The sequence below is a fragment of the Camelus dromedarius genome, chromosome 11 (genome assembly GCF_036321535.1).
Source record: "Camelus dromedarius isolate mCamDro1 chromosome 11, mCamDro1.pat, whole genome shotgun sequence".
Taxonomy (NCBI): domain Eukaryota; kingdom Metazoa; phylum Chordata; class Mammalia; order Artiodactyla; family Camelidae; genus Camelus; species Camelus dromedarius.
Window position 1 is genome coordinate 29,639,319 of NC_087446.1, and position 19,078 is coordinate 29,658,396.

Below are 19,078 nucleotides of genomic sequence, written 5' to 3' on the forward strand. Positions count from 1 at the left end.
GAGATGGGGAGAGGGATTGAGAAGGGAGAGGGAGCTCCCTTGGGTCAGGACTTGAGGTAGCAGATAAGGCAAGCTGTCTATCAGCTGTCACTCAACAGCCTGACCAGCAGTGTTCTCCTTCCTGAGACCATGGAGGAAGTGCTCTGAGTTATGTTCCAGGCTTGCCAGAAGAGGCAGTGATCCACCCTCTGATATGCAAAGAGGAAAGGAAAACTTATAGGCACTCCAAGAGGGGCCTGGTTCTGGACCCTCCCCATCACATGTCTAAGCTTCCATTTCTCCAGCTCAAAACTGGAGGTAGGGCATCGTGACAATCTATCTGAGAGAATGCATGTAAGAATGTTGCTACTAACTGAATAAAAAACTCACTAACTCTAAGTTAGTGGTTTTCCAACTCCAAGTGCATCAGCATCACCTGAAGAGCTTGTTAAAACACAGAGTACTTGGCTTCACCCTCAGAGGTTCCATTCAATAGGCCGGGGTAGGGACTAAGAACCTGCATTTCTAACAACTTCCCAGGCTAGGTATGCTGATTCCGCTGGTCAAGGACCAAAATTTGAGAACCACTGTGAAAGCACAAGAAAAATGTCAGCTAGAGTTATAATGGGCAAACACGAGGCATGTCCAGACTGAGCAGTAAAAAGAAACAATTCTGTCCAGAACAAGCAAGAAAATAATAAAACATATACAAGTAATAGAACATATAATACCAGAAGCAAAGTGTTGTGATTTGGTCTTTAAAGTCAGAAAGAGCAGGGATTAATCAAACAGACAGTCTTGAACAACCTCTGTCCTCCAATTTAACAGGAAGGAAGAGACCAAGTCCACCATCCCCTTGATAAGCCCTTGGCCTAGTAGCCTTGGCTGTCTTCATAGATGAGGAATCATACTCCCTAATTAACAGGGAGAAGATAAGAGCTGAGGGAATGCCCACCACATCCTACCTGGTAACTGTCTCCAGTAATGCTGCCTGTGGATTTACAACTCTATGGTTGTAGAAAGCTTTCAAGTGATCAAGACAGAGTGGTATTGGTGAAAGAACAGACAAATAGACCAATGGAACAGAATAGACACCCCAGGGATAGACCCACAGAAATATAGTCAATCAAGATGATCTTTGACAAAATAACAAAGGCAATTCCATGGAGAAAGGATAATCTTTTCAACAAATGGTGCTGGAACAACTGGACATCCATATGAAAATGAAGAAGAAAGAGAGAGAGAGAGAAAAGAAGAAAGGAAAAAGAAGGAGGGAAGGAGGGAAATAAAATATGAACAAAGACCTTACACCTCTTACAAAAATTTACTCAAAATAGATCATAGACCTGAATGTAAAACACAAAACTATAAAACTTTTAGAAGATAAAGTAAGAGAAAAATCTAGATAACTATGGGTTTGGCAATGACTTTTTTAGATACAACACCATGAAAGAAAAAAATCAGCAAGTTGGACCTCATGAAAATTTAAAACTTCTGCTCTGTAAAAGACGTTGTTAACAAAATGAAAAGACAAGTCACAGAATGGGAGAAAATATTTGCAAAATATATATCTAATAAAAGACTGATATCTAAATGTAAAAAGAACTCATGAAACTCAACAATAAAAAAACAAATAACCCAATTTAAAGATGGTCAAAAGACCTGAACAGACACCTCATGAAAGAAAATATACAAATGGCAAATAAGCATATGAAAATATGATCAATATCACATGTCATTAGGCAGTTGCAAATTAAAATAAGTACTACTACACATCTATGAGAATGGGTAAAATCCAAAACACTAACAGCACCAAATGCTGGCAAAGATGTGCAGCAACAAGAATTCTCATCATTGCTGGTGGGAATGGAAAATGGCACAGCCAACTGGAAAACAGTTGGCAGTTTCTCACAGAGCTAATAAAGGACTATCATATAACCCAGCAATTGCAATCCAAAGTATTTGCCCAAATGAACTGAAAACTTATATCCACACAAAAAAACTTATATCCACATAGTAGCTTTGTTCATAGCTACTAAAACTTGGAAGCAATCAGGATGTCCTTTAACAGGCTGAATGGGTAAACCGATGGTGGTACATTCAGACAATGGAATATTATGCAGTGATTAAAAATGAAGAAATGCGCTTTCAAGCCACAATAAATCGTGGAGGAACCTTAAATGCTTATTGCTAAGTGATAGAAACGAGTCCGAAAAGGCTACACAGTATATAATTCCAACCATGTGACATTCTGGAAAAGGAAAAACTATAGAGATAGTAAAAAGATCAGTGGTTGCTAGTAATTCAGGGGAGGGGGAAGGGATGAACAAGTGAAGCACAGGGCATTAGAAGATCAGGGAGACTATTCTGTATGATAATGTAACAGTAGATACAAGACATTGTGCATCTGTCAAAATCCATAGAACTACACAGCACAAGTGAACCCTAACAAAGTATGGACTAGTTAATAACAATACAATATCAATATTGGTTCATCAGTTGTAGCAAATGTGCCACACTATGACTATGAATAATAGGGGAAACAGGGGCAGGGGTGGCGGTGTGAGGGGGCTAGTGTTTGGGAAATCTTTGTACTTTCTGAGCAATTTCCCTGTAAACCTAAAAATGCTCTTTTAAAAAAGTCAATTTTTATAAAAGCTTTCCTGTATATTATTTCATATAATCCTCAAATCATCTCTATACAGTGGAGTAGACATGATTTTCTCCCCATTTGAGATGAGCAAATAGATTTACCGACATTCACACAAAGCCTGCTGCAGACTAAGATTTGAACATTTGATCTTCTGATTCCAGTCTCTGGATTCTTTCCACTGCACTGCAGTCTCTCTCCCGTGTGTGCTATGCTGAGACAACCCACATGTTCCCACATCCTCCTGTTTATTATCTCTTATAGACGCTGCCAAGGTCAAAAAGAGCCCAAGACAGCCAGGAAAGAGGAAAGGTATGTGGAGAGAAGTAAGGGCACAAACGCTTTTGTTGGGGGTGACTCGGTGATTCTCCCAGCTGGTCTGAGCACCAGACACCCCTTCACCGCCCTAAAATGGGAGGCTTTGGGGATCAGTCAAGGGAAAAGGCATTATGTCTCTAACATGATGTAGTTTTTATGTCCCTAAGTTATTCATATTTTTGTAATAGAGTATTTCCAGAACCTTAGTCCCCCACATCCCCTCTTCACAGCTTTTGCTGTGCCCGCCTATCACTTACACTATTCTTACTTGATATTTTCCTTTAAAGACACTCACATTTTTATTTAGCTTACCCTAAGCCGAGCCAACTCATAAAATCCAAAGTGTTCATCTTTGCACCACTTCAAACCACCTCAAATGCCCAGCTGTATCCGTAACACTTTGAGAATTATTGCCCTAGGGAAATTTGGCCTAAAGCTCAGATCCCACTAAACAGAAACCGAGAACCTTGCTCTCCTCATTCTTCCTAGCAGCCAGCAGTCTCTGGCACATAGTAGGTGCTCAGAAAAATATTCATTGACTAAATGAATGAATGGTTAAAGGCTACTTCATTGCCAAATTTTCCAGCAGCCATGAAAAATCTAACTTCCTAGTTGCAACCCTAACCTACAACCTGCCAATGTCCCCCAGAGCTCTCAGCACCCCAGACGCTGTCCCGGATGCTGGCATCTGTTGTTGTTCAGTGGGGGTCACTCCCAGCTGGGGCAGCACACAGCTACTCCTGGCCCCACACCTTCCAGGTCCTTCAGGTCGTCCCTCTGCCTCGAGGGTTCCGTCCCACTGTACCCCGAGCATCCAGAGAAAGGCCACCTCTCCTGGGAAGCCTTCCCCCAAACCCCTGATTGAATTCCCTCATTTTTGCACTCATAACAAGAACTCTATTGCTCTCATTATTCTCCCTCATAATCATCCATTTTCAAGAGTAAGTTCTGTGGGGTCAGAAACCACATCTGTCTTTGTTGGCCCCGTGCCTGGTTCCAATAGTGCCCAATATGTGCTTCTGAAGTTAATGCCGCTCTGGTTTGCCTTCTTCACACCTCAGAGCTTCTGTGCGTGATTCATCCTTGGGCTTCCAGTGCTCACCATGTGCCTGGGACAAAGTAGACAATTAACATAATGGAAGGAAGAAAGGGAGGGAATGAAACTGAAAGAAACAATATATTATCCCATTAGTCTGATGGCTGGAATATTGATGAACAAAATTAGCCATGAACAGAGTGTTGCCTCCAGCCACACCTGGTGATAGCCAGAAAGAAACAGATGATAACTGAGTGGCTGCTAGAAACCAGGTATCATATTAGGTACTTTCCATAGTTTATCTCATTACCTCTTAACTTTGTACCAAAGGTATTATTATTCCCAGTTTTCAAACACTGAAAACTATTTTTTTTTCCAGTGGTGAAGCCTAGTTTTTCTACGTTACTTTTATATAATCTGGGGCTGGAGCCTCACTCTTCTTCTAAAGGAAGAGGATCCTGCAGAAAATTTTTCTCTCCCTTCTCTCTAAAGGCAGCGATCTTGAACTCAACTGCCCTCTTCCCTTCCAGATGTCAGAGGGAAACACCTCACATGGCAGAGGGTGTCCCTGGGACCCATCTCCTTCTCTTCCGTGTTCTCTACTTCCTTGTGGGCTGACTTAAAAAGTTGGGCTGACAACAAAGTGAATTTCATTGCAAAGTTTACACAGACACTGTTGACAAGTTCATGGTAACCTGCACAAATTGCTTAATGAATGTGGTACGTGTCACTAATGTGTACAGCACATTCTGTGTTGAAAACAACACTTTTCTATTGGTGGTAACCCCTCTCTTGACCTTGGAGCTCACTGAACAGCTAAAATCAGGTGGTATTTATCTGTGGAACTTGTGACATGTTATGCCTCTTTGCTTGGTGACCCATACAGGTACCAAATGGTAGCCAGACTAGAAATCAACATCAAATTGTTCATAAATTCCACTGAAAGAAGGATGACTTGAGGAAGTGCTCAGGCAGAAAGAATTCTCCCAAGATTTGTTTGCTGTTAAGTACAAGGGAAGAGCATGTTAGCTCTGGTTTGAAATGACATCTGATGAAATTCCATGGGAGGTGATGAAACACCAGCCTCTGAGCAATGGTTCTGATCCATTTTAGTACCTTCCCCCTCTTTCTTGCCACCTTCCCATCTTACCCTCTAAAGAGACTCTCATATGAGAGGCTAAGAAAACCAACCAATTTAAGGTCTAATTGATACTGAGTGCTAGAAACTTATGAGGAGAAATCCATAATTAAGCTAAGCAATTGCCTCCATAAAATTAATTGGGACCAATGCTGAGCATTGTTATCAAATTGTATAACCCCCAGCATTCCATTCCTTTGTTCTTTCACTCAGTTTCCTCTCAGACTTCTCTCTCTCACACACATATTCTCCCATATTTCTTGTTTTAAAAACCTGTTTGCACGAAAGGAAAGAATCTTATATTAGTCACTCACACTTTAGTGTGAATTAACTTCAGTGAGTCAACTCTCACAGAAATGACGATTTCAAGGCATAGCTCTAATTGTGGAATGGGTGCCTTTGAACCCTTTTAAGGATATTTCATGGAACAGCTAAAAACAAAAAAACAGGAGAAGACCTGCCCAAGACTGACTATAAAGAAAGGCAGCGTTGAGTACAGTTTTGAGAAATGAGAGCCTTCTGCTGCCACTCCTAATTGAAGGTGAATTCATATGAATTCACAGACATTGAGTGAGTTATAATTTGTCCTTCAGGGATTGACTGGCTTGAGTACCCTCTTTTTCTGTAGTCTAGGAAATAGATCTATTTCTGTTGGTCTGTAAGTATCAGCCCAGTAGGATTCATTCCCCCTTGATACCTGGTCTCTCCATTCCAGATGCCCTTTTCACCACCAGGTTGCATTTTTAAAAGTGCAACATGAGCTGCCTGGGCCAAATGTGGCCACGAGTCCTTCTACAAATGTTCTGCTCTCCTGAGCGCGCCCCTTGGTGCAGAAAGCTGATAGCACCCTGACACATGGCTGGTCCCCCAGAGACTCTCACTCCTCTCTCAGCCGGAAGAACTTCAAAACTCTGAGCCAGTGGAAAATTCAGTCTGTTCCAAGCAAGAGAAGCAAGTGTGCTCCCAAAATGAATACTGGCATCTAGAAATGCCAGTGGGTATTATGAATATAATCTTTCTGAGGTGTGAGTGTGTGTCAGGAAAAGAAAGTAATGGAGTGAGGTGTGTGTGTGTGTGTGTGTGTGTGTGTGTGTGTGTGCGTGCGTGCGCACACGCTGACAGAAAGGGGAGCAAGCACAGCCCCAGGACCGAGTATCAGTGTCAAGAACACAAGGCCAAGTACAGAAGAATGTCCACTCTGTGTTCAGTGACTAAATTCAGAATCTTCTACTGTTTCCTCCCTGAAGAAATGGGGAAAAGGGAATTGGAGAGAAAGAAAAGGGGCAGGTGAGGAATGAGAGAAAGAGAGAGAAGCAGAAACAAAGATGAAGAGAAAGAAAGAAGTGAGGATTGGGAGGGAAAGGAATAGGAAGTGGGGAGCCTTACTGGAGGGAGACTGAAAGGCCTGGACTGAGAGAGACAGAGAGAAAGAGAGAGGGAGCCAGAATGAAGAACTGCTGATACATCACAGGTCCCTCCACCAGTCACAAGTGATTCATTTCTGTCTTTACTGTGTTTTGCCAACTAATGAGTTCCATGTCCAAATGGCCCATCCCCCCTAAATGCAATGCCAAGACTAATCCACCATCCACAGGGCATTCTGTTTCCCATCAAATCCATGGGCTTGTTGGGGGTGGGGGGGTGTCTTACAACTTCTGGGTCTCTGGACATGCTGGTCATGACTTGGTCTGAACATAGGGCTGATGAACGGAATGAAGTGAAGTGAACTGACCCTACAAGGGGACTTCTATGACCTTCACTGCCCTTTAACCAACCAAGCTGACAGCCAGAAGAAGCAACATGGCCCAGGGCAGGGGTTATGTGTCATGGCCCCCTCTGGCAGGCTGGTAAAGATTATAGACCTCTTCTCAGAATAAATTTTAGATTTGTAAAATTATAAGGGAAAATAATTGCACTGTTAGAATTATCAAAGTTTTAAATACTGTGATATAGTGTTATTTGTACTCCTCCATCAATGTTTTAAATAACAAGATCTGATGAAGGGTCAAATGACTTCTTTCGTTTCGAAGAGAGATAGGAGAATACAGTGTTTTGAGGTGCCTGCATCAACTATCAGATGATATGAAAAGATTTCTATGGCGACAGAATCACAGTGCTAATACCACCGCAGTTTATTGCCTGAATTCTTCATAGAAGGAAAAGCTAGGTTTCAGGGAAAGGCTAGATAAAATACAGATGCAGTGTCTTCCCATTTAAATACATGAACCAGAAAAAAAGGAAATAAAGGAAGGCGGTGGTGAATGATAATAATAGCAATAAAAACAGAACTATAATAAAAAAGCAAGGTTTTCTACAAGCATAACGGCACATGTGGAGACTCCCCTGTACCAGGCCCTGGGCTACATGCTTTCCATGTCTCATTCGCCTTCATCCTTACTGTGGAAGCCACCATTTTGCCCTCTTTACAGATGAGGAAACTGAGGCTTAGGGGTTTTAGGGAACTTGTCAAGGATCACAGCCAATGAGCAGCTGAGCCAAGAATGGAAGCCAGGACATCAGGGCTGTGGCTGTCTGACTGTAGAGACCATGTGCACGTGTCTCCTTGAGAGAAGGGTGTGTATGTGTGTGCACACACATGTGCCCATGGAGGGAGAGGCAATGAGGGACAGGGGAGATATGAATGCCAAGAGGTGCTGTTTCCTTTTTCTCATCTGTGTTCGTGTCCCACGGATGTGAAATGGAAACACAGGTGCCAGAGAGGAGAGGAGCCTATAGATCAGCAACAGCATTGAGAATCTCCTCAAAAACACTGCAAGGGAAGGGCTCTGCGGGAAGACCAGCTCCACCAGGTAGTGACATCCCTCAAAGCACAGTAATGGCACATGAACGGTTAGTCAGGTCGCCTGAATCTGGGTGGGCCTCACTCTCCACGCAACCACAAATGTGATTCATCAGCAGGTACCAGCCCTGCTGAATCACACACCTTGGTTACTCAATAAGGCTGCCAGGTTTGAGGAAGGAAGAACAAACTACTCAAAATGGTGTCAAACAGGATCTTGTACATCCATCAGCAAGTTGCAAGACCAAACTAAGCTTCATTAAATGCAATCTAGGATGGCAGTAGCTTTCCTGGTGGTCACATCACATCGATGACTCACGTTGGCTTTACTGTCAAATGAAATCTCTCAGCCTTTGGCATACACGTTGCTGCTAAGCTGTGTCACATCCTGAAAGTGTGCCGTGGGTGTATTGGACCCAAATCCAAGTGTCTTTCATCTATGCCTATTAAGTTTAATTCTATGGCCATGTCACATCAGGCAAACCCATGATTGCTCTATTTTTACATTTCTTTCATTATTAATGAGCATGTCCTGAACATTGGTGAACATTGCTCCCTCTCCTTCAATAATCATTTGAATCATCCAAATCAACATTTCAATAATCTCTTCCAGAAACTGACATGAGATAATCAGGAAGCTGTATAGATTACAGAATTCACTTTCCTCATTGAAAAATCAGGTAAGCATCTGCCTATCTTCTTTCACCTTCTCTCGCATATCTACAGCTTCTCATGGTTCCTTTGACTGTGGAATGTAATTTGTTTAGACCAGAAGAATGGACTATTTGAACACCTGTACTTTCACTCATCTTAAATACTTTTATTTTCCTTTTACCAATTCTTGCTCACTCCTTTTCAGTTCAAGCATCATCCGGCTTCATCTATTCAATCTACATTGGGTTCTGAGTATGTTCTAGGCCATGACAATTCAAAGATAAGTATTCTCCCTGACTTTTAGGAAGCTTTCAGCATATTGAAGAGAACAAATGTGCAAGCAGATAAATTGTATGTGATAATCAGGAGTCAAAACAGCTTATATAATACAAGAGTCTGTTGACTCATGTAACTGAAAGGTCCAGAGGTAGGGCAGGCTTCAGGTATGGTTTGATTTGGGCTCCTTCAGTGGTGTGCTGGAATGTGTGTAACAACTAATTCCCCAGAGAACAAGCTTTGATTCATAGTGCTTGCCAATTTCCATGTGGTAAACACTCCCACCATGGCCTGTTTATTTCAAGCTGTAGACATGAAGTCGCTGAACACAGGACTGGGAAGAGATGTACACAACACTCTCTGGTGTGGGGTAGGCTAGCTCCCGCACACTGCTGCCACCCTCATTTCTCTACACATCTCTCAGTTCTTCCATCTTCCGTGTGCTGGTTTTGTCCCAATGGTGCAATCAGCAACTGGGACTGTATGCTTTCTTGCTAGTGTCTAGTGGAAGAACAAGCTTGTCTTCCCTTAACCGTCAAAAAAATTCCTGAGTTCCCCTGAAATAATCACTGTACCTAAGGAATAGTACTCGCAGCTGGCTTAGCCTTAGGCAATGTGTTTAAATAAGTAATAGTAACTTGCCTCCCAAGGCTCTTCATTTCACCCACCAAGTGCTCCTTGTTGGATAGAATTAGCAGCAAAAACCTATCCTCTAGAAGGTGAAATTATCAGCAGACAAGAAAATAACCTGTTTAAATTTGTCCATTGTAGTGGCTACTCCAACCAGATCTTCTTTTCAGGATTGAAATTCCCATCCCATGACTGCTGGGAGAGGTTGCTGCTCATGGTTCACAGCTGAGCTCCCCCAATCCAGGCATTGCCCTCACCAAAAGGAGCTGCCTGCCCTTCTTGGGAAGAAACTGCTTTGAAGGGCTGGTCATTGGGTTGGTACAAATGCCCTACCTCAATTTAGACATCTCCAAAGGGACATCCCAGCTCCAAAGTTCCTGTGGGGGATCAGGCAGGCTTTTTTTGCAATATTTCCTTCTGCCCCATCAGGCTTCCCTTGCTCCATTACATCATTTCTGTGAGCATCTCCGCACCAAATCTCTTGCATGCAAATCTCAGTGTCTATTTCCATGGAACCCCATCTACAACACCCTTTCCTGAATCAGTCACTGGGGGGTTCTAGACAAATTAGGGCCCATCATTGAAGCTGGAGGTGGAGTCAGTCTCACTGACATTCCATGGCTGTCCCACTGTGCAAAAGGGTTAGAATGGATCTTGAGAGGTAACCACACTGTCTGCTACACAATAGAATATACTGAGTGATGTAAAAGACAAGTGTACAATATCAAAGTATAATGACTGGCGCATTGTAGGTGCTGAGAAAGAAAGAAAGCAGTTCTTGACATCTGGAAATAATCACAGCTGGACCCTAATAGCACTATAAGATCATCTGACACACATAGCCAGGCAGTTTTTCTCTCTTCTGTTCGACATAAACAATTTCATAGAACACCAGCCTCAGACAAGCTTACTCTGCATCATGATAGGATGAAACAAAACATGGCCACTTAATCTGTGCAAAAACAAAGACTGGATCCCTGTGCCACCCACGGAACACCCAATCATAGAATTGCCCTTGCTCTCTGGTGGTTTCCAATCTACAGCAGATCCTTGATTTCTCAGATGCCCCCTGAAAATCATCCAACCAAAGCTCAGATCTTGTAAGTTCTATCTAACACTCTGTTACTGAGATACCCTGTGGTTCTCCAAGGAGTACGTTCTCCCTCCATCAGTGAGTAACAAGGCTATCTTGCTTCATTATTGGCATGTTCCTGGTGGTCTTTGGCTAAAGGGCACTGATAGCACTGGTAAGCATACACGGGGAAAATAACTGTACCACTCCTCTTCCAGGGGAGCCTTAACTGGGGAGGTGAGTTTTGAGCTGGTTCTTGAAGGATGATTAGGCATTCCCAGGCAAGCAGTCAGAGAGAAGCCATTCCAAGCAAAGGAAGCAGCATGGGCAAAAGCAGAAGACCAAAAATGAAAGGGGAGGAACCCATGTGGGTGGGGGTAGGCAGAACCGGGAGGATGCTGGGACCAAATGTGGAGATCTTTGTCAGGCCACTTAATCCTGAGGGCAAAGAGGACAGAGAAGTGTGAGGTAAAGAGGCTCTAAAATTGAAATCTGGTTGGAAGGAGAATTCCCTGAGTGCCATAACTATTTTTTATTTCCTAACCCTTTTTTCCTTCTCTTTTTGTTCTATGTACAGGGGGAACAGGAGTGGCAGGGAATGGGGCGGGGGTGGGGAAGACATGCTTTTATTAAATCAAAGTTGCATATTTTGGTTTTCCCCAATTTTCCCAATCTTAAGCATAAGGCACATGCCTGGTAACACCAAACCCTTTTTCTCCCTGAATATTGTGAATTCTGAGAAGACCTGAAAACCAGGAGGCCAATGGTATAAGTCCTAGTCTGAGTCTGAAAGCCCAAGAATCAGAATGCCAATGTCCGAGGGCAGGAGAAGATGAATGTCCCAGCTCAGCCAGAGAGCAAATTTGCCCTTCCTCTGCCTTTTTGTTTCACTCATGCCCTCAGTGGGTTGGATGATGCCCACTCACATTGGTGAAGGTGATCCTTACTCAGTCTCCTGATTTAAATGCTAATCTTTTCTAGAAACACCCTCACAGACACACTCAGAAATAACATTTTTCCAACTCTTTGGGTATCCCTTAGCCCAGTCAAGTTGACACATAAGATTAACCATGACAACTTGCTAATTGGTCTTGTATCATGTAAATGTTCATTAATTTTAGGTCTTTTGAAAATAATATATATATATGATAAAGTTGAAGTAGACCAAAATGACTCCAGTCTTATAAGTCCTCCCTAGTGCCACCCTAGACTACCATTAAAGAGAATTTTGTGTATATTTGTGAAATCCATGTTTTAATATTTTTACTACATACATAGTATGATAAGCCATATAAACATTATTTTGTACTTTTAAACATAAGTAGTATCACAATATTGTACCATTTGTTATGCATTTTTTTCACTCAATATAAAGTTTTGAGATTCAGCTTTTTTCTTTTTTTTTTTTAATTTTATTGAAGTGTTGTCACTATGGAGGACAGTATGGAGGTTCCTTAAAAAACTAAAAATAGACTTACCATATGACCAAGTAATCCCACTCCTGAGCATATATCTGGAGAAAATTCTAATTTGTAAAAACACATGCACCCCAATGTTCATAGCAGCACTATTTACAATAGCTAAGACATGGAAACAACCTAAATGTCCATCAACAGATGACTGGCTAAAGAAGATGTGGTATATATATATACACACACACACATATACACACAATGGAATACTACTCAGCCATAAAAAAGAATGAAATAATGCCATTTGCAGCAATATGGAGATTCAGCTTTTTTTTGTTAATATATACAAAGCTCTTAAAACAGTGCCAGTAAAGACCACGTATTTACTATTATTATTTTCATTATTATTAACATATGGACTTAGACCATTCCTTATCATAGTTATCTATCATTAATTATAATACATTTTACTTATCTATTCCCCTATTGGTGGATATTTAGGTTGTTCCCAATTTTTGTCAATTTTAAACAATATCCCATACAATATCCTTAAACATGTCATGCTCATTACTTTCAAGAGTTTGTATTTACTTAAAAGTGGACTTGCTGGGTTGTAAAAAGAACGTATGTTAAGTTTTACTAGCTGTCATAAAATGCCTCCCCAAAATGTCTGTAACTATCAGCAATGTATAAGAATTCCTACATTTGGATACCTTTGCCAACCATAGTGTCATATTTTTCAAAAATTTGTAGGGGAAAGCAATAATCTTGTTGTTTTAACTTGCATTTTCTTGTTCACTAATAAGTGAGATTGGGCCTTATTTTTCTTACAGTTATTGTCCATTTAGGTCCTTAAGATTTTTCTAAACTCAGAGATCCCTTTAAGAATCTCCCTCAGATAGGACCTCGTGGCACAACGGTAGCGTGTCTGACTCCAAGAATCTCCCTCAGAAAAATGCACATATGTACACACACCACACTTTGTATACACATCAGTGGCTTCACAGGGCCCCTGAAGGCCAGCCATGGACCTCTTCAGTGCAGGAACTGTGGAAATTTTAATGGACATAAGAACCACCTGGGAAGCTTGTGAAAATGCAGATTCCTAGGACCTACTTGTTAGGCTCCTGGCTCAAGGTGTCTGGGGTTGGGTCTGAAGGGTTGGCGCAAGTGATAATTTTTAGAAAGACAGCTTTAAGGGTTCCTTATTCCCAGTAAGAAATCCTGTTTCTGCTTTCCAAAATATTCCCTTTTCCCATAGCTATGAAACAAAGGATAAAATCACCAAGTTTAATACACAAAAGCTATAACTTGCCTTCAGACTGATACTGTAGCTACTTTTAAATCCAGAGTTACTACTGCAGACACACCTTGTGCCTCTCATCAGTTTTGCTGGGTAGGGGGTGGGGAGGTGTGACAGGATGAATAAATATGGTGACATGTGATGCAAAGAAAAACACAAGAAAAGGAAAAAATTTAGGAAATTCTAAGTTATGCAGAAAATGCTGCACAAAAAGCATCTCCCTACTAAATATGAACAGCATGTGTTTGGAATGGTTTTTGTTACTAATTTTATTACATGAACGAGCTCATTTCTTTTCTGCCAGATACTTTAAAGATTTTCTTGTGAAAAGAAGGAAATAAATTTAGTTTCCTCTCAGATCTAAATTCACAGAAGTGACTGTCTTAAGATGAAGAAAATTGATTGCCTCAACTGCAAATAAGATATTTTCTATTTAAAAACCCAGTACTAAGGAAGCCATGAGCTAGAGAATTTGTAGAACATTTAGAGAGTGGTTAAGAATCCTTTTGGTATGATGATGATGTTACACAGATACATTTCTCCCCCTTTTTATTTTTCAGGCCTGCAAGTTTCAAGAGAGAGTTAATCCTTGTTTTTGACTCAGTCACACAAAATGCGTTCCTCTCTAAGCTGTTCAAAGGCCAACATCCTCTTGAACCTTCAGTGTAATTCAGCTCTGTGAATGATGCCAGGAACAAGAATTAGGATCCAGTTCTAGGACTTTAGCATGACTCACTGGTTAACTTTGGTACAGTAACAATAGAAAAGTGACTCAGTTGCTCTGTCTGTGAAACTGGGGCAATGATGCTGGCTGGCTGGCTGGCACAAAGGGACAGAGGAGGGCCAGGTTTGTGAGATAATGGAGGCCTCTGGAGCAGGGGCATTGCAGGAATGGGGAAGGGGACAGGTGCCAAGAAAGAGCCAAAGACCATAGAGGGACAATCTGATACAGAATTGAGGGTGTTCTGTCTAAAATGGAAAAAACTAAATGAAGTCAACTTCCATCCTTTGTCCTTCTGGAGACTGTCTTTCAATTTTCACAAGTTTAGAGTAAAAATAGTGGCCCAGGTTTTCTGAAACTTCCTAATGCCCATTATCTTGTTCATTTAGTCTTGTAGTACTTCCCATACTGTATAGATTCTCCCAATTCTAGAGTGTATGTTCATTAAGCATAGAAATTACAATTCTATATATATACACACCTGGTTAAATGCCTGGCACTCTCAATATAAATACTGTATGTGTTGAGTAAATGAATTCTTACACACAGAGTAAAACAAAACACACACACACACACACACCAGCATTTTTTTCTCCAAGATTCAAGCCACAAAGAAGAAGACTGGGAGAAGAGCTAGGGAGACACGTCTGCTACCAACTCATCCCTACCCATGTTATTTATGACACAGACACGACTGCAGTAATGGAAACCAAGTAACCGTACTTAAACAAAATACAAATTTATTTCTCTCCCTCATATAATATGGCTGCTCCATAGTGTCACAGACCCAGATTTCTTCCACTTTTCTTAGGGTGTTACCCTCAGCTGTATGGTCCACATCGCTTACCACAGTGTTCACATCCAGGCTGACAGTATGGGGAAAGGAAGGAGAGCACATCTCTCCTCCCAAGAACACATCTTTTCACAGTCCTTTGGCTGGAACTTAGTCATATGACCTCAGTGAGCTGCAAGGGAGCCTGGGAAATGTAGTCTATAGTCTGACTAGCCATAAATCCAACTAAAAACCAGGGTTCTCTAACAAAAAAGAAGGCAGAAAAGAATACTGGGACAACTAGCCATCTCTGTCACACTGTCCAGCATAAAAATATAAAAGCAAAAATATGTCAATTTCCTAGAGTCACTAGAAAAATCCCCAGTGGACTCAGAAAGAGCTGGTCTCATGAGCATTCTAATCTACATGCAGTCAACCCAGATGTTCATCCAGGGAAAAGACTGTTCTCAATTTTGTATGTTTGCCTTTTAAACAACCTGCACTTTCATATATTAATCTCCGATACCTTTAAACCTTCTTTCCTATATCAAATTTCAGTTTTCATACTGCTGCTAAAATTTTATTTTTTACCTCTATGAGAATAAAGCTCACTTTGATTATTATACATACAAGATTAGAAGATGAATGCATTCAGTGTGAAATCAGGGATCTACCTGCATTCAACTTGGGAAGTCAGAAAAAAAAGTCAGTGAGCACGCCAAGATTAGGAAAGGTTATGAATGATCAGACAACCTAATAGTCTTAATAATTAAAGTAAACATAAAATAGCTAAAGTCTATTGAGGACTTACTTTCTGCCAAGTACTTTACCTGCATCATCTCATTTAGAATACCGAAAGAAAAAAAAAAAAAGCAAGGAAGGATGTAGTACTGTTACTATTCCCATTTTCAGCTGAGGAAACTGGGTTTAGGAAAGTTAAGTAACTTATCCAAGACAACCCAGCTACCAAGTGGCAAATCCTGGACTTGAAGGCAAGAATCTAACCCTAGTATTGGCACCTTTAACTACTGAACTACACCACCATGCTGATGGAGTGGAGGACTCTGAGTAAATTCCCATGCATCTTTCCTGCCCATCAGCACATACACGGATACCAATCCTGTCAATCACCCTATCTGAGAATATTGGGATAGGGGAACTAAGCAAGAAAATAAAGGTTTCAACCTTCAGCATTTAAGAAGTGATTTTAGAAAATTAATTTAAAGCCTCCACAAAACCTTTGTACAATGAAGAAATTCACAAAAACTTCATGTATATTAAAAATAATTCTATATTTGATAATTTTCTTCTGTGATTATTAATGTGAAGCCACATCTACAAACTACTCTTACATAGCATTTCCTGCTATTGTGATTTAAGTCTATGTCGTCTGTAGAGAGTGAATTTCAGGAAGGTATGGCCCTGGCTTTATTCCCAAATTAGGAATAGAATGGGTATCCAGTAATTATTTATTGAATAAATCAATGTTTTCCTTCAAGATATCCCTTTAGCATTATTTGCAACCTATTAGAAATGGTTAATATAAATAATTATATTATTAGATATTGCTGTGCTTCAAAATTTGATACTAAGGACTTGCACTATAAAAAGTTTTGCTTAATCCATGTTAACTTATCACAGGAATTTAATATCCCACTGACTTGAGTGTGTCCGTGTTCCCTGTGGGATTTCATTTCTATTAATAAGTTTGTTTACTGGACTACTTTTTGCCCCCAACATTTTGTGTGGTTGGTTTTAAATTTGACACCAGTGGATACGAAGGAGTCAAGTCATTAAGATCTCAAACTGCTTCAGAACATGGTAATTAAGCTGCAAGGAGAATGACTCCAGAACTCATTTGTTCTTAATAAAGTTATTCTTGAAAAGAAATTCCTTCTCCGTGAAATATGTAATTAATATAACATGGATATACTCATTTCTCCACAGAAATTCCAGGTGAAACCTTAAGAATTTTTTTTAACCCTGAAATTCTGATTCTTCATCCCCTAGGCAGACATGATTCCTAATAAGTTTACACTGATGCTTAACGGGCCAAATGCCTGGTGAAAATCAAAAGGATTTTTAACGTCCTTGGGGTGTTTTTTAAGTGATTGCTCTCTCAGGTATATGTTTGTTTCATTGTTTCCTTTTTTTGAGAAAGCTCTCTCTCCATACCTATCCCCTAATTTAGGTTTTCAGGGGTAGGATTGTAAATAATTGAGGATTTCCCAGATAAGAATTGGCCAAGGGTTTAAATACCTCCCTACCTTTTATCTCTGATGGGAGCCCTGAGTCTTTGTGAGGTTGTATTGAAGACTTCTTGCTGAACATCCGCTGTAAGAATACACGCAGATTGGCCAGCTCGTTTTCTTCCACGAAATTTTTCCTTCAACATTTTATTTTGACAATTTTCAAACCTACAGAAAAGTTGAAAGAATAGATTAATGAACACCTGTAAACCTTTCATATAGGTTAACCAGTTTTTAGCATTTTCCATGCTCATGATATTCCAAAAAGAATACTTTCTTTCTCTTTATATGCCTAAATGCTCGTGGATATAGATGTACACTATTATATACTTTCTTACTGAACCATTTGAAAGTTGCAGAGATGATACTTCACTCCTAAATATTTAAGCTTGTCTCTCCTATAAAAACAAGGATACTGTCCTACACAGTCACTATTGTCATACCCAAGAAATTTACCATTGATTCAATAATATTATCTAATACAGAGTCCATAATCAAATTTCCCCAGTTGCCTCATAATGTGTTTTACAGTTGGATTTGGGGGGGGGGGTGCTATCCACATTTATTCAAGGTTTATGCATTGCATTTAGTTATCATATATATTTAGTCTTTTAAAATCTAATTCTACCTCCCTTCAGACCTGCCTTTTTTGTTTTGCTTTGTTTTTCAAGTTTTTTGAAGACTCTGGGGAAGTTGTCTTGTAGAATGTGCCATATTCTGAGTTAATCTGATTGCTTCCTTGTGGTTCAATTCCGCTTAAGTAATTTTGGCAAGAATAGTACATTGTGATGCTGTTCCCATGAACTTCGAACAAACCCCAGAATGAGGATTTTACCAAGGCCTCAGTGATCGAATTCGAAAGAGTAAAAAAAAGAAAAAAACTTACCTTTTAAAATGGGATTTAATATATACTGCTTTTAAAAGAAGGGTTCGATATCCAAAGCAAAATGAAACATGGGGTATCCACAATCCATGTCCAAGATTATTAATAACTTATATGCATTTGAAAGGGGCCCTTGTCATGTCAGATCTAATGACCTTTGTTTAATCATCAGAATTGCGATTTGGGCAGGGTCAGCCTCTGCCCTTGCAAAGTGGATAATTACTAACGGTGCAATTTCAGGAATGTGGAGGCCACTCTTTCCCACTCAGCTACACTGCCTCTATTATGTGAGCAGTGAGTTCCATCGACTATTATTAATCATCAAAGTGCTTTAATGAATTAGCTACTATATGTCAGGTCTTGTGCTTTGTGTTTTATTGATCTATTTCTAATAATAACCGCATGAGGTAAACATTATTATTCCTATGTTATAGATGGGAAACTGAGACACAGAGATGTCACTTCCCCAAGGACCCAAGCAGCATGCTTGGAATTTGCACCAAAACCTGCTTCACTAACTAAAGTTCCATAATCCTGTGTTTCATCTGGTGCTCCTCTATTCCCCAGTCTCACTTCATTCACCAAATAGCTTTCTCTTCTTTTTCTAGAAATACACTGCACTGGGCATCCAATAGCAGCATTCTATGCGAATGAGTCCTTCTAGAAATTATGACTAATATTATGGGTGCCATGTCTACTTTGCGCCAGGCACCTTACTGAATGCTGTAGACACCACATCTCACTTACTCTTCCCAAGAACCACGTAAAGAGGATGTATATTAATAATGTCCTGTGGTTACTCAGCTAGTAAGTGGCAAAGTGGGGATTGGAGCCAGATCTGCTACAAGCCTGAGCTCCTAACCAAGATACTTTTCAGCCTGACTGAAGGAATAACATGGCAACCCTGGACAATACAATGGCCCAGAGACTTGCCAGTAGTAACAAAGGCCAAAATGTTGATTAAGCTCTGAAATCCTCTGCCCTCAAGCTGCCAGGTGCACAATTCAAGAAGAGACTCCCAGAACATTCCCTTAATGGGTCATTGATTCACTGGCTCCTGTGAGCAAATCACTGCATAAGATGCCTCCCTTACAGAAAAGGTACTGATCCTCCTGTATCCAGAAAGAACCAAGAAACCACTCACAGGAAGAACAGGCACACGGTCTATCTCTATTTGTCATCTCT

At 40.6% G+C, this 19,078-nt stretch overlaps 1 protein-coding gene across 7 annotated transcripts in view; it reads right to left on the minus strand.

The window, feature by feature from the left end:
- EEA1 (early endosome antigen 1) overlaps nt 1–19,078 on the minus strand; it is a 454,873-nt gene that overhangs the window by 311,314 nt on the left and 124,481 nt on the right. For 6 of the 7 annotated variants that reach the window (XR_010383157.1, XM_064491581.1, XM_064491584.1 and 3 more), the window contains exon 2: nt 17,029–17,178. The exons of the other annotated variant lie outside the window; for it this stretch is intronic. The gene's annotated coding sequence lies outside the window, so the exon portion shown is untranslated. The remainder of the gene's footprint in view (nt 1–17,028; nt 17,179–19,078) is intronic. 7 annotated transcript variants of the gene reach the window in all.